The 15,133-nt window shown below is 38.8% G+C and overlaps 1 pseudogene; it reads right to left on the reverse strand.

The window, feature by feature from the left end:
- Nucleotides 1-7,765: 7,765 nt before the first annotated feature.
- LOC112821357 (U4 spliceosomal RNA) lies at nucleotides 7,766-7,832 on the reverse strand (annotated as a pseudogene).
- Nucleotides 7,833-15,133: the final 7,301 nt, after the last annotated feature.

Genomic DNA, 15,133 nt, shown 5'->3' on the forward strand with positions numbered 1-15,133 from the left:
TTTTATTCAACATAGTACTAAAAGTCCTAGCCACAGCAATCAGACAAGTGAAAGAAATAAAAGGCATCCATATTGGTAAAGACATTATTAAACTGTCACTATTACCAGATGACATGATACTATACATTGAAAATCCTAAGGATTCCACCAAAAAATAACTAGACTAAAGGAATTCAGAAAGGTGGCAGGATACAAAATTAATACCCAGAAATTGGTAGTGTTTCCATACACTATGAAGTCACAGAAAGAAAAATTGAAAAAAACAACACCACTTACAATTATAGTAAAAAGAATAAATTTAACCAAAGAGATGAAAGGTGTGCACTCTGAAAACTATAAAACACTAATGAAAGAAATTGAAGATGACACAAATGGGAAGAATTCCCATTTTTTCATTCATTTTCATTCATTCCATGGGAATTTCATTCCCATGGAATTCCCAAATTCCATGCTTATGAATTGAAAAAATTAATATTGTCAAAATGTCCATATGACACAAAGCAATCTACAACTTCAATAAAATTCTTTTTGAAATGCCAACAGCATTTTCCACAAAGCCAGAATAGTACTAAAATTTATATAGAACCACAGATGATCCGGAATAGCCAAAGCAATCCTGAGAAAGAAAACAAAGCTGAAAGTATCACAATTCCAGATTTCAAGATACACTACAAAGCTGTAGTAATCATAACAGTATAATACTGGCACAAAAATAGACATACAGATCAAAAGAACAGAGAACCCAGAAATAAACCCACATTTTTATGGCCAATTGATATATGACAAAGGAGGCAAGAATATACAATGGGGAAAAGAGTCTTTTCAATAAATGGTGCTAGGAAAACTGGACCACTTTCTAAGACCGTACACAAAAACAAACTCAAAACGGAATAAAGACCTAAAGATGAGACCTGAAACCATAAAAATACTAGAAAATAACACAGGCAGTACTTTCTCCGACATCGGCCATAGCAACATTTTCCAGATATGTCTCCTAAGGCAAGGGACGCAAAAGCAAAAACAAACTATTGGATTACATCAAAATAAAAAGCTTCTGCACAGCAAAGGAAACCATCAACAAAACAAAAAGACATTCTACTGAATGGGAGAAGATATGTGCAAAGGATATATCTGATAAGGGGTCAATATCCAAAATATATAAAGAATGTATACAACTTGGGGCACCTGAGTGGCTCAGTTGGTTAAGTGTCTACCTTCGGCTCAGGTCATGATTTTGGGGTCCTGGGATGGAGCCCTGCATCGGGCTCAGCATTCTCCCTCTCCCTTTGCCCTCCACCCACTCGTGTTTGCTCTCTCTCAATAAATAAAAAATCTTAAAAAAAAACAATGTGTAAAACTCAACATCAGAAATACAAACAATCCAATTAAAAAAATGGGCAGAAGATATGAATAGACATTTCTCCAAAGACATACAGATGGCTCACAGATACATGAAAAGATGCTCAACATTGCTAATCACCAAGGAAATGCAAATCAAAACCACAATGAGGTATCACCTCACACCTGTTAGAATGGCCAAAATCAAGAAAACAAGAAACAAGTGTTGGTGAAGATGTGGAGAAAAAGGAACCCTCATGCACTATTGGTCAAAATGTAAATCGGTACAGCCACTGTGGAAAGAGTATGGAGGTTCCTCAAAAAATTAAAAATAGAAAAATCATATGATCTAATAATTCCACTATCGGGTATTTACCCAGGAAAAACAAAAACACTAATTCAAAAAGTTATGTGCACCCCTATGTTTATCGCAACATTATCTACAATAGTCAAGACACAGACACAACCCAAGAGTCCATCAATAGAAGATGAGTAAGGAAAATTTGATACACACACACACACACACACACACACACACACACACAGACTGAAATAATACATAGCCATTAAAATAAGATAGTGCCGTTCGAGACAATATGGATGGTCTTACAGGGTATTATGCTAAGTGAAATAAGGCATGATTCCACTCATAAATGGACTCTAAAAAAAGGAATAAATAAAAAGCAAAATCAGAATTATAACTACAGATAAACTGATGGTTGCGGGAGGAGAGGGGGGGGGGGGGGGGGGGGGTTGGGCAAAATAAGTGAAGGGGAGAAGGAAATACAGGCCTCCGGTTATGAAATGAGTGAGTCACAGGAATAAAAAGCACAACATAAGGAATACAATCAACAATATTGTAACAGCGATGTAATGGGACAGATGGTAGTGATACTTGTGAACACAGCATAATGTATAGACATGTCAAATCACTAAGTTGTACACCTGAAACTGATATAACATTGTGTGCAAACTATACTCAAATAAAAAATAATAAATAATTTTTTTATAAATTTTATTTCTAAGGCTAATATATGTGTCTGCTCCTAACAGAATTTATGTTCTTCTCAAGAATATATGAAATAGACATTTTTAAAATTGACCATATAGTAAACCATAGAGCAAGTTTCAACAAAATTTGAAGAATCAATATCATATGACCATGTTCTTTGACCACAATATAATAACACAGGGGTCAGTATTAAAAAGATCTTTTAAAAGTTTTCACAACAGGATACATAATAAACACACAATATAAGTAACATATTGGGAAAAGCAAACCTCAACAGAAACTTAAAATATTTGGAATTGAATGATAGTGAAAGCACAAAAGTTTGGAAAGATGATATGAAAACAGTGTTTATAAAGAAAACATTATCCTCAATTATTATATTAGAAAATGAGATTAAAAATTAATAAAACATCCAACTTAAGAAATTTTTAAAAATAAACCAAATAGAGGCTCCTGGGTGGCTCAGTTGGTTAAGCGACTGCCTTCGGCTCAGGTCATGATCCTGGAGTCCTGGGATCGAGTCCCACATCGGGCTCCCTGCTCAGCAGGGAGTCTGCTTCTCCCTCTGACCCTCCCCCCTCTCATGCTCGCTCTCTCTCTCATTCTCTTTCTAAAATAAATAAATAAATAAATAAACCAAATAAAGTAGAAGACAGATTAAAAAAAAAAAGGAGTTGAAATTAATGGACTAGAAAATAAACAGACCAAAGAGAAAATGAATAAAACTAAGTTAGTTCTTTTTTTTTTTTAAGATTTTATTTATTTATTTGAGAGAGTGAGCAAGAGAGGGCACAAGCTGGGGGGAGAAGAAGGCTCCCCACTGAGCAGGGAGCCCGATGTAGGGCTCGATCCCAGGACCCTGGGATCATGACCTGAGCCAAAGGCAGATGCTCAACTGAATGAGCCACCCAGGTGCCTCTAAGTTAGTTCTTCAAATATGACTAATAAACTGGAGAAAACAATCAAGAAAATGAGAATAGAGAGAGAATAGAGACACAAAATAAGTATGATTAGGAATGTAAAAGAGACATTACAGATCCAAGATAGATTTAAAAGTTATTAAGAGATATAATTAATTTAATGCCAATAAATTTGAAGAAATCTTAGATGAAATTCAAAAGTCCCTAAAAATAAAACATGTATCAAAGCAGAACCAACTTAATATAAATAAAAAGTCTGAATAGTTCTACAATCATAAAAAATTCAATTGTAATTAAAAACATTTCCATAAGGAGCATCTCAAGTCTGGATAACTGTACAGATAATTGTATATCACGTTTTTTTGACCATAGGAAAAAACAGATAATAACAAAATCATATGACCAATCCAGTAAAGCTAATGAAACTGGAAAGAGATGCACAAAGGGAAACTTCAGTCCAATTTCATAAATTAACATGAATACAAACAGATGCAAATATCCAAATTATACTGGCCAAGGTGAATAGAGTGAAATTTAAAAATGACTGATGTTTGTGTTGGCATTCATTTAAATCTAAAAAGAAACCTCCTCATTGCAAATAGTTAAAAGTGATTACATTTGGGAAAGGGACTTGTGGGTTGGGATCAAAGGGAAGTTTAACATTTCATTTTGAAACTTGTATGTAGTCATTTGCTACTATTTTTAAATTTCATTTTTTCTCTCCTTGGTATCTCTATGTTAAAATCAATAAATACTTTAAAATATAGTTTATAATTTAATTACATTAAATTGAAAAAAATCTAGATTAAAATAAATAATACATTTAGAAATATAAATAAAATTAATTAAAGAAGTAACCAGAATAGGCTAGTGACAGAATAAATGAAAGAACTGACAAAAAGTATACAAAAATGGTGCTGGCTAGACAGTTCCATAGGCAAGTTTTTATCAAGCTTCAAGGGATAGACAATTTCTCTACCTTTTGTAACTTGTGCCAGATCACAGCAAAAGATAAAGCTCCCCAAATTACTTACAAAATTAGCATAAGCCGGATACTAAAACCTGACAAGAATAATACAATGGGAGAAAATTTCAAACTAACTTCATCTTCAGGCATAGATGTGTTAGTAATGCCAATGAAATAATTCAGGCCAGATGACAGTGGGCTAAACTAAAGTGACAGTGTAAGAGATAGTAAGAAATGTAAGATTATGATTTTTTTTTTTTTTTAGTAGAACAATCAGGATTTGGTGACGGAGTAGACATGAGAGAAAGAGTGTAAGGATGGAATTGAATAACTTGAAGGCTTTTGGTCTAAGCAACGGGAAAAATTAAATTCTTTCACTGAGACTCGAAGATCCCAAAAGAAGCTGGTTTTCCAGGTGGGCATGTGGATAGGAAAGAGGTATTGGACCTACTAAGTTTGGAATGCCTTCTGTATCCAAGGGCAGGGTCAGGAAGTTGATTAGATACACAGGCCTTGAGTTCAGGAGACTTTCCAACATATAGATATAAATTTGGGAGTCAACTGCAAGGGCTATTTAAAGCCCAGAGATGAGACACCATTACTGTTACGACTGTTAAACTAACATTTAAGTGGAGCGAAGGGCGCTGGATGGTGAGTCTCAGTTCAACAACAAACCACAAGAGAAACTGAAACAGAGAAGTTTATTACTCACAGTATTGAAGGAAGTACACAGAATGTCTCAAGGAGACACATGGGAAGGTCAAGGCAAAATGAAGAATCAGAGAAAAGGACAGGATTGGGACACATGCCTTATTTGGGCCCATAGTCTGAGTGCTTTGAGGTTCCCAGGCGGCAGTCAGACTGGTCAATTCAAACCAAAAGAGCAGGATACTGGTAAGCTCCACATGGGTCTTACTTCAGAAGCACACAAGGAGAAGGCCCTGGGAGGCAGGGGAGCCTGCTGATCACCAGGGCTACTGGGGTAGTCACATCAGAAACATAAATTTGTGATTCTGTGGGCTGTTCTCTAGGGCTTGTCTTTGCATGAGGAACCAGTGTGAGTCTGAGGTCTCCACAGGCCACTTGACCAAACAAAATGGATGCCAAGGCAGCAACATCATGGAGTAGCTTAGCTAAACTCTTGACAATCACCAACGAACAGAGTGTCATTGGGCTGAAAAGAAGTTCAAGGACTGAAACTTTGGTTGATGAGAAGGAACCAGCAAGGGAGTCTGAGAAGAGGCAGTTAGGGTGAAGTTAAGAGGAAAACCAGGAGAGAATGAATGGTCTAGAAGCCAAGAGAAGAAAAGATGTCAAGAAGGAGGGAATAAACTACTATGTGAAAAGCAGCTCTTAGTCAAATAACGTGAGGGCTGAGGGAGAACCAGCAATTGGATCTAGGAGTCTGAGAGTTGTTGTAGATGTTGATAAGGTCCGTGTCAGGGGAGTTTTGAGTTATAAAAGCCTGATTGAAGTGAGGTCAAGAGAATGAAGGATGAGAGGAAGGGGGATCAAAAACGAGGCCTGCACAAAAACAGACACGTAGACCAATGGAACAGAATCGAGAGCCCAGAAATGCACCCTCAACTCTATGGTCAACTCATCTTTGACAAAGCAGAAAGAATGTCCAATGGAAAAAAGACAGTCTCTTCAACAAATGGTGCTGGGAAACTGGACAGCCACATGCAGAATGAAACTGGGCCATTTCCTTACACCACACACAAAAATAGACTCAAAATGGTTGAAAGACCTAAACGTGAGACAGAAGTCCATCAAAATCCTAAAGGAGAACACAGGCAGCAACCTCTTCGACCTCAGCCACACCAACTTCTTCCTAGAAACATCGCCCAAGGCAAGGGAAGCAAGGGCAAAAATGAGTTTTTGCCAAAAAATTGGGACTTCATCCAGATAAAAAGCTTTTGCACAGCAAAAGAAATAGTCCACAAAACCAAAAAACAACCTACAGAACGGTAGAAGATATTTGCAAATGACATATCAGATAAAGGGCTAGTATCCAAAATCTATAAAGAACTTATCAAACTCAACACCCAAAGAACAAATGATCCAATCAAGAAATGGGCAGAAGACATGAATAGACATTTTTCCAAAGGAGACATCCAAATGGCCAACAGGCACATGAAAAAGTGCTCAACATCGCTCGGCATCAGGGAAATCCAAATCAAAACCTCAATGAGATATCACCTCACACCCTTCAGAATGGCTAAAATTAACAAGTCAGGAAATGACAGATGTTGGTGGGGATGCGGAGAAAGGGGAATCCTCTTACACTGTTGGTGGGAATGCAAGCTGGTGCAGCCACTCTGGAAAACAGTGTGGAGGTTCCTCAAACAGTTGAAAATAGAGCTACCATACGATCCAGCAATTGCACTACTGGGTATTTACCCCAAAGATACAAATGTAGGGATCCGAAGGGGTATGTGCACCCCAATGTTTGTAGCACCAATGTGCACAATAGCCAAACTGTGGAAAGAGCCAAGATGTCCATCGACAGATGAATGGATAAAGAAGAGGTGGTATATATATACAATGGAATATTATGCAGCCATCAAAAGGAATGAGATCTTGCCATTTGCAACGACGTGGATGGAACTGGAGGGTGTTATGCTGAGCGAAATAAGTCAATCAGAGAAAGACATCTATCATATGACCTCACTGATATGAGGAATTCTTAATCTCAGGAAACAAACTGAGGGTTGCCGGAGTGGTGGGGGGTGGGAGGGATGGGGTGGCTGGGTGATAGACATTGGGTAGGGTATGTGCTATGGTGAGCACTGTGAATTGTGCAAGACTGTTGAAACACAGACCCGTACCTCTGAAACAAATAATACAATATATGTTAAAAAAAAAAGAAGAAGAAGATAGCAGGAGGGGAAGAATGAAGCAGGGGAAATCGGAGGGGGAGACAAACCATGAGAGACGATGGACTCTGAGAAACAAACTGAGGGTTCTAGAGGGGAGGGGGTGGGGGGATGGGTTAGCCTGGTGATGGGTATTAAAGAGGGCATGTTCTGCATGGAGCACTGGGTGTTATGCACAAACAATGAATCATGGAACACTACATCAAAAACTAATGATGTAATGTATGGTGATTAACATAACAATAAAAAATTTTTTTTAAAAATGAGGCCTGCATCTAGACGAGGACTGAGTCAAAGAAGTGATGGTGATCTTGGTGGTAGTGGTGGTGGTGATGCTGCTGTTACTAAAATAAGTCCAGAAGACTGGGAAAATATCAATTTTCATGAGAAAGAGAGTACAAAAGCAACATAAATATTTTTCCTCTATCAATAACAAAGATTCTAGCTACACAGTTTCTCTTATTAACTTTCTAATGACAATCCTAACTGGTTCCTAATTGCAATCATAAGAATCTGCAGGAGGTTTAAATACCCTAGAGAATCTACTATAAATGCCCGACATGGCTTTGATTGCCTTTGTTGCCCTGGTGAAAGGAGTTTCATAGTCCAACAGATTCTGGTTGAGTACTGTCCAGATGATTCCATCCCAATTCTATTAGCAATAATCGCGCCTCGGATAAACCTCATTGGCTACAATACTGCCACTGTGCAAAGCTCCATCCCAATTCTAAAACACCTTTGCCTCTAAAGTTGTTTCAGTGTCTCAATGAAATAGTTTGTCTTCTCAGACTGGATCCTTAATTTTCCCAGTAAATGTCAACCTCCTACGTACATACATACAAACACACACACACAACTCCTTTAATCACCCCACTTATCCCTTAAAAGTAGCTCACACTGCTATAGCTTTCTTAAGAAACTGCCCTTGAACCACAGTCACTTCACTGAACTAATATCATAGTCAAAAAAGTAAGTTCAAACTTTCTCTTTTATATAAAAAGCAGGTGACACATGTTTCAAGTTTCCATGCACTGCTCAAACTCTCGACATTGTCTTTGCTTGAAAAGGATATTTCAACATGTCATTCTTACTATTCTGTGCATTACTATACATATATTCTTACTAATACATACTATTACTACTGTTCTCGTTTATAGTTTCTCAGAACAGAAACTAACAGTACTAGCAAATGTTCCTGAAATGAAAAACTGTTTCTTATATGATGTCTACTCTTACCATTTGCAAAAAATCTTTTCTCAAAAATTTGAAAGATAAAGTACTATAGAGGGATAGATTTTAACCTGTTCACTTGTGCCATAAGGAAATTACTCTAATTTACCATGAGTTCTAATCTTCTAAATCACCATAATTGCTCCCCATGCCAGTATAATCTTGTCACCTACTCCGATTAAGAGGAGCAGCACTTAGTTTATCAACATGATTAAAGGCATTGTTACTCAAAGGCTAGTCACTAGAATTGGCATCTATTCACCTCTCCTCAAGCCCTGATATCAGAGGATAAGGGTCATATGCTTCCTATGAAGCTGCTGTTACAATGCCCCATTCAGGAAAAAGTGAAAAATAGAACGTGAAGGAGAGTTATGAGTTTTGGGGATCAGATGAATGGATTCAAGAGAGAATTTGCTTTGGGGTGAAAAAAACAGAAATCAGTAATCATGGCTCAGAAACAAATCTGCTCCGAGTCATGTTGCAAAGCAAGTCAAGAATATCAACAGTTTCATCTACTCATTTTTAAAATTCACTTGTTCACTCAACATTCATTGATTCATTCATTTAACAAGGTGCCAGGCACTATGTGCTTAAGTCACAAGGTTAAACAAAAGAGGCAGAATATTTGTCTTCAAATATCTTATACCGTAATGGAGGAAATGGAAAATAAAAGTAAATTCATATAAACATACAAAATATAACAGCACATTGAAATTAATCCTATGAAGAAAAATAAAGCCAGCTAAGATGACAGAGGGCGAGAAGAGACCATTTTGGGTAAGAGAGTAAGGAAACACTTATTCAAAAAGGTGTTGTTTTTAGAGACCTGAATTACAGGAGGCAAACATGCAAATACCCGGAGGGAATCCTCCGAGGCTGAAGGAACAGCAAGAGCAAAGACCTTTTGGTAGAGACATGCCTGGCTTGTTCAAGGAATAGAAAAAAGGCCAGTGAAGAAGTAGAATAGTGAGCAAGAAGAGTGGCAGACATGAGATCAGAAAGACAACCAGAAGCCGAATCACACAGATGCTGTGGCAAAGATTTTGGATTTTATTTTAAATTTGGTGCAGCATAATACTACCATAAAGACAGACCACCAACATATAGCAGAAACTGAAAGGCAAACACAGACATTTTATTTTTATTTTTTTAAAGATTTTGTTTATTTATTTGCTACAGACAGAACGCGCATGAGAGAGAGCAAGCGAGAGCACAAGCAGGGGGGAGTGGCAGGCAGAGGGAGAAGCAGGCTCCCTGCTGAGCAAGCAGCCCGATGCAGGACTTGATCCCAGGACCCTGGGATCATGACCTGAGCCAAAGGCAGCCACTTAACCGACTGAGCCACCAGGCGTCCCACCCACAGACATTTTAAATACCTAGTTGAAAATACTAATGTACTCCCTTTGTCATCACTTCCGAAGTTCCGGTCAAGCAGAAAAAGTTGGTGTGTATGCAGGGAATGGAAAGGGTACAATCTGAACCAACCACAAGTTCTGGCATCAAAATTCAGTCTGCTGACCTAGCGTACCATTAGAAAGATTAGAGGATGTGATCTCTGTACAAACAGTTAAGTGCTAAAAGCAAAGGGCATAGGGGAGAAGAAGATCCAAAATCAAGCAGATATCTCCTAACAGATGAGAAGGGTACACAGACAGAAATCTAAGGAAAGCCAATGATCCAAAAAGGGCAGGCACACTGTGGGCACCAGGAAGTGAATAACATGGTCATATGAGGTCTTACCTGCTGCATGGGTTCTATCGCTAAGACAGGGCTGAAGAAAGCTAACCCCTAATCCTATTAGGATCCAAAGCTTATAGGTAACTACTCAGAGATTAGAACTGAGCCAAAACAGGGAATATGGTCACCAGAAGGAGAATGGCAGCTCTGTTGTTATAAGCGTATATCAGGATTCTCCAAGGAACAGAACCAATAGGAGTTATATAGATATATATTCATTTACTTATCTGAGGAGATTTATAAATGAGATATAAAAATTGGTTCATGCAATTATGAAGGCCAATAAGTCCCACAGTCTTCCATCTGCAAACTGTAGACCCAAGAAAGCCAGTGGTATAATTCAGTCCATGCCCAAAGGTCCAAGAGCTGGTCAATGGTGTAGGTCCTGGCCTGAGTCTGAATGCCCAAGAACCAGGAGTGTCCATGTCTTGTAAGCAGAAAGCAAATTCACTCTTCCTCCATCTTTTTTGTTCTCTTCAAGCCTCAACAAATTGGATGATGCCCTCCTGCATTGGTGAGGGTGATCTTTTACTCAGTCTGCTAATTCTAATGCTCTCTTCTCTGGAAACGTCCTCGTAGACACTCTCAGAAATGTTTTACCAACTATGTTGGCAACTCTTAGCCCAGTTAAATTGACACTTAACCTAACCATCACCCTGTGGAGGCCAGTAACAGCAAGACAAGTTGCTAAAGCAAGCCTGAATGGGAGCTGGTTTTCCATCTCCTGCCTTGGGTGAGTAGTGCTAGGAACTGAGTTGAGCCTATAGAAGGCAATCAGATGGCCTTTCCTGTGGAGTAAAGGTAACAGAAAAATGTCAGGATTCAGGCTGGGCTCATCAGTGCTCTCAACACTGGCTTAAGGACAACACTGAAGGGCCCAGCATAACTGGTTCCCTTCCGAGTCCCAAAGTTTACTTTCCAAAAATAATTCTAGGCCTAAAATTATTAATTATTTCTATCTCATTATCTAGATGAACCATTAGAGGTCAATTTATCTGTCATGGGAAGTTTTTGCTTATCTTCAAAGGAAGTTACTGAAATGAAAATCTTCAAGACAAGTGGCTAAAGGCGTTAGTTAAACATAAAAGTGATCCTTCTGTTTTTTGTTTTTTTTTTTAAGATTTTACTTATTTATTTGACAGAGAGAGACACAGCGATAGAGGGAACACAAGCAGGGGGAGTGGGAGAGGGAGAAGCAGGATTCCCGCCGAGCAGGGAGCCCGATGCGGGGCTCGATCCCAGGACCCTGGGATCATGACCTGAGCCGAAGGCAGACGCTTAACAACTGAGCCACCCAGGCACCCCAACAGTGATTCTTCTTCATTGACTGGATTTGCAAATCAAACATAATTCTACCAAATGAGGGATATTCTCTCACTCAGGATCTCTAGCAGCATTCATCAGCTCACACTGACTGACAAATGATTTAAGCTCCTGGGAGGAAAATGAAGATATAATGGCTTAAAAAAAGAAAACAAACCCATACATGTAATGTGAAATCTATCTTCTTAACAAAATTTTAGTGTACTATGCAGTACTGTTAACGAGATGCACACTGTTTCATAGAAGACCACTAACACACTTTCATCTTCCGTGACTGAAACTTTGTACCACCTACTGAAGAGCAAACATCCATTTCTGCTTTCTCTCTCCCTGAGCTCCTGGCAACCACCATTCTACTTTCTGCTTCTGCTTCCTCATTTTTCCTCTAGAGAATATTCAACTTAGTTATCGTTTTCTTCAGCTCCAAAAATTCTGTTTGGTTCTATCTATGTTTTACCTTTTTGTTGAAATACTCGTTTTGTTCATGCGTCATTTTTCTGAGCTTACTGATCATCTTTATGTTAATTTAAATTCTTTGCAATTAATATAATCCCTTCTTTAACGATCAGTACCTGGAAATTTTTTTGGCTCCTTTGATTGGACCATGTCTTCCTGTTTCTTTGTATCCTTGAAACTTTTTGTTGGGATCCCTGCATTTGGAAAAAAACAAGACACCTCTCCTAATCTTTAAAGACTAGCTTCATACAGGGGAAACCTTCACCGATTAGCCCAGCTAGAGATTCCGGGAGCCTTTCAAATCTTTTCTGGAGCTGCATCTTTACTGGACTTGTGCTTATAAATTCCAAATTAGAGGGATTCGCTGGTCTTTGAGTTTTTGTTTTTTGGCTTTCGTTTGTAGTAGCTCATAATCTCTTGCTCTCTCTGGTGTCAGACTGCAGTACTACAAGTTTCTGGAATTGTCTCAATACACCCAGCTCTCTTCTAACTTTCAGCAGCAGACTTCAGATAATGCAAGGTATTAACACTCTTGAGTCAAGAGAGGCACCAGTCCCTTGAACAAATTTCTGAGAAGTCATTGGACACATACTCCTCCCCAAGGAGAAACCAGTAGTTGGGGGTTTTCTCCTACTCATTCTCAGGTAGCTTCGGGGAAACGAGCAAGTGAGTGCTCCAAACCATCACCTTTGTTCTCAGTGGTCCCCAACCTGACATTCTGTTCTGCTGGCACTTAGATTCAGGCAAGAGTGAAACCCATTCCCCAGCCCTGTGGAAAAATCTGAATGTTGGAAAATATGATCCAGGTGTCTCTTTCCCTCCCCAGGGAGACCAAGGGGCTGGATGTTTTTTCCTGATTATGCTACACTGAGCTAGTGGGAGGGGCTACAGTATAGAGTGTAGCTGGTTTTGCACTTGCCTAGTGTGCAAGAGCCTTGTAACTGTTTTCTGGATTTCTCACAAAGGAAACTGGTTTGTTATTATTTTGAGTCAATGTCTCCACTGCGGGAACAAAGATCTGGAGCTTCCTCTTCTACCATCTTGCTGACATCACTCCTTGGGCTCATTTTTTAACTTAAAAAAAAAAAAAAAAAGCTAAGAGTCACACTCTTCCCTATAAGTAAACACTTTTAGAGCAACCCCCATCACCAAGCATACAGTGTGTGCCTATTAAATATTTATTTAACTGGGGCCGCCTGGGTGGCTCAGTCGTTAAGCGTCTGCCTTCGGCTCAGGTCATGACCCCAGGGTCCTGGGATCGAGCCCCGCATCGGGCTCCCTGCTCCGCGGGAAGCCTGCCTCTCCCTCTCCCGCGCCACCTGCTTGTGTTCCCTCTCTCGCTGTGTCTCTGTCAAATAAATAAATAAAATCTTAAAAAAACACAAATAAATAAAAATAAATAAATAAATAAGTATTTATTTAACTGAACTAAAAGGTTGTACAAGACACTGGGAGAAGTAGGATTTGAACTTACAGGCCTGGGCACTGTCACCCTTTCAGAAATGGCTTTCCTATGGTTCTCTACTCAAACTTACAAGAGTGCCTAGGAATTTACCTAGCAACTGTCAGAGAGAGAATTCAGGCTCAGGGAAGCAGTGGGGTATATAAGAAAAGAAAAAGTATAGAAGACTTGGTGTCAAAGACCTGAGTTTGAATCAAATTCTTTCAAATCCTCCTTGTTATTTTCAAACCTAGACATTCTTCAATTTACCAGTAAAGCCTTAGAAACATAGATTCCCAGGACTCACCCAATTGAATCAAAGCTTGGAGGAGTGGAGCCTAAACAGATACCATTTAAACAGATTCACAAGTTTGAAAAATACTGTTCCAGCTATTTCATAAAAGGCATGCCCCAATCTCTCAGAACCTTAGCAAGCTCAACTTTCTGTAAAATGGGCTACTGGTTCTTCCATCACTGTCCTCATGGGGCTACTGTAAGGGCCTAGTCACAGTGGGAAAACAAGTGAAAGCCATGTAAACTGTAAATTGTGATAATAATGTCAGATAATTTCATACCATCAGGTAATTTGAATATCAAATCAGGGTTTAATGGAAATAAAAACAAAACCACACCTATCTCCTATAGACATGTTCTAGATAAAGAATCATATTCTTCTCTAAAGTTATAGTTATATTTCTCTCACTGTAGGTGTGCTTCTGTGAAATTGTTTATAAATCAAATTTTATTGTAAGCACATTAAGAGAACTAGCCATCTAAAGTAACTCCCTGTTGAACCTCTTATGAAATAAGGAATGCTTCTAAAATGCAAACAGACAATTCCTAAGTAATCATCTTTTTAAGATTGGGTTTTATATATGATGTTGTCAGGGAATGGGACACAGCTCTACTGCTGTCAGAAATATCTGGGAGTTTTGCTGTCAAACTGCTCATGCTCTTCTTGGGTCACCCTCCACAACCACAATACCACTGTCCTCATAGAAAAGAGGAGATACTCGGGGCCTTTCAGCTGCCCACCAAATGCTAAGAAACAAAAACAGATGTTATCTCTTGGTCACAGCTGGGCCCCCCCATTTCCCATAATAAAGACTTAAATCAAACAGGACTCCCCGCAAAAAGTACTCTTAGTAAAAACAGATCTCATATCCCAATGCTCAGGGCTGATTTATTAAACACCTAGGAACCAAACTTCCTCTTGGATAGTCCAAAAATCTCACATGAGAATTTTCTTTAATATTTCTTGGTTCAGTTAGGTTGATAATATTTTAGCTGTTAAAAATAAAAGGCTTTCATACAGTTTGGTTTCTCAGAAACTTGGGGGAAAAATGAGTTTTTTTCACAATGAGTTTCCTTGCAAAAGAAGAAAGTTATGGGAGTTCAAGACCAAGATTCAAGTCACTTCCCATTTGAGTCAAACCTGTTTTAGAATTCGGTTTTGCTAAGGCCCAATCTCCAATTATGGCGGCTGGCTGCCAGTGTGCACAAGAGCCACTGAAGGATTAGAAGGGTAAAGGAGAGCTGATTGGAGTGGCTCAACCATGCCTAACTTTTCACTTACTAGTTTAGAACTGCCCAAAGACAACTTTCTCAAAGGTGCTGAATATTTTTGACTGGAACTTACAAGGCGAACCAAGGGATTCAGTGAACTCTTTCATCATTAATCCACATGTATTCATGATTAAACTGGCAAAACAAATCTCAAAGCACTGGTAAGTAAAGAAAGACCTCTCAAACCACAAATTAAGAAATTAAGAGCTCTAAGAACTGAGGCAGGGCAATGTCATAATGAAGAATACAGTGATCAAGAGCATG

The sequence above is a fragment of the Callorhinus ursinus genome, unplaced genomic scaffold, assembly GCF_003265705.2.
Source record: "Callorhinus ursinus isolate GAN/ISIS: 27379988/994484 unplaced genomic scaffold, GSC_fseal_2.0 scaffold10, whole genome shotgun sequence".
Taxonomy (NCBI): Eukaryota; Metazoa; Chordata; class Mammalia; order Carnivora; family Otariidae; genus Callorhinus; species Callorhinus ursinus.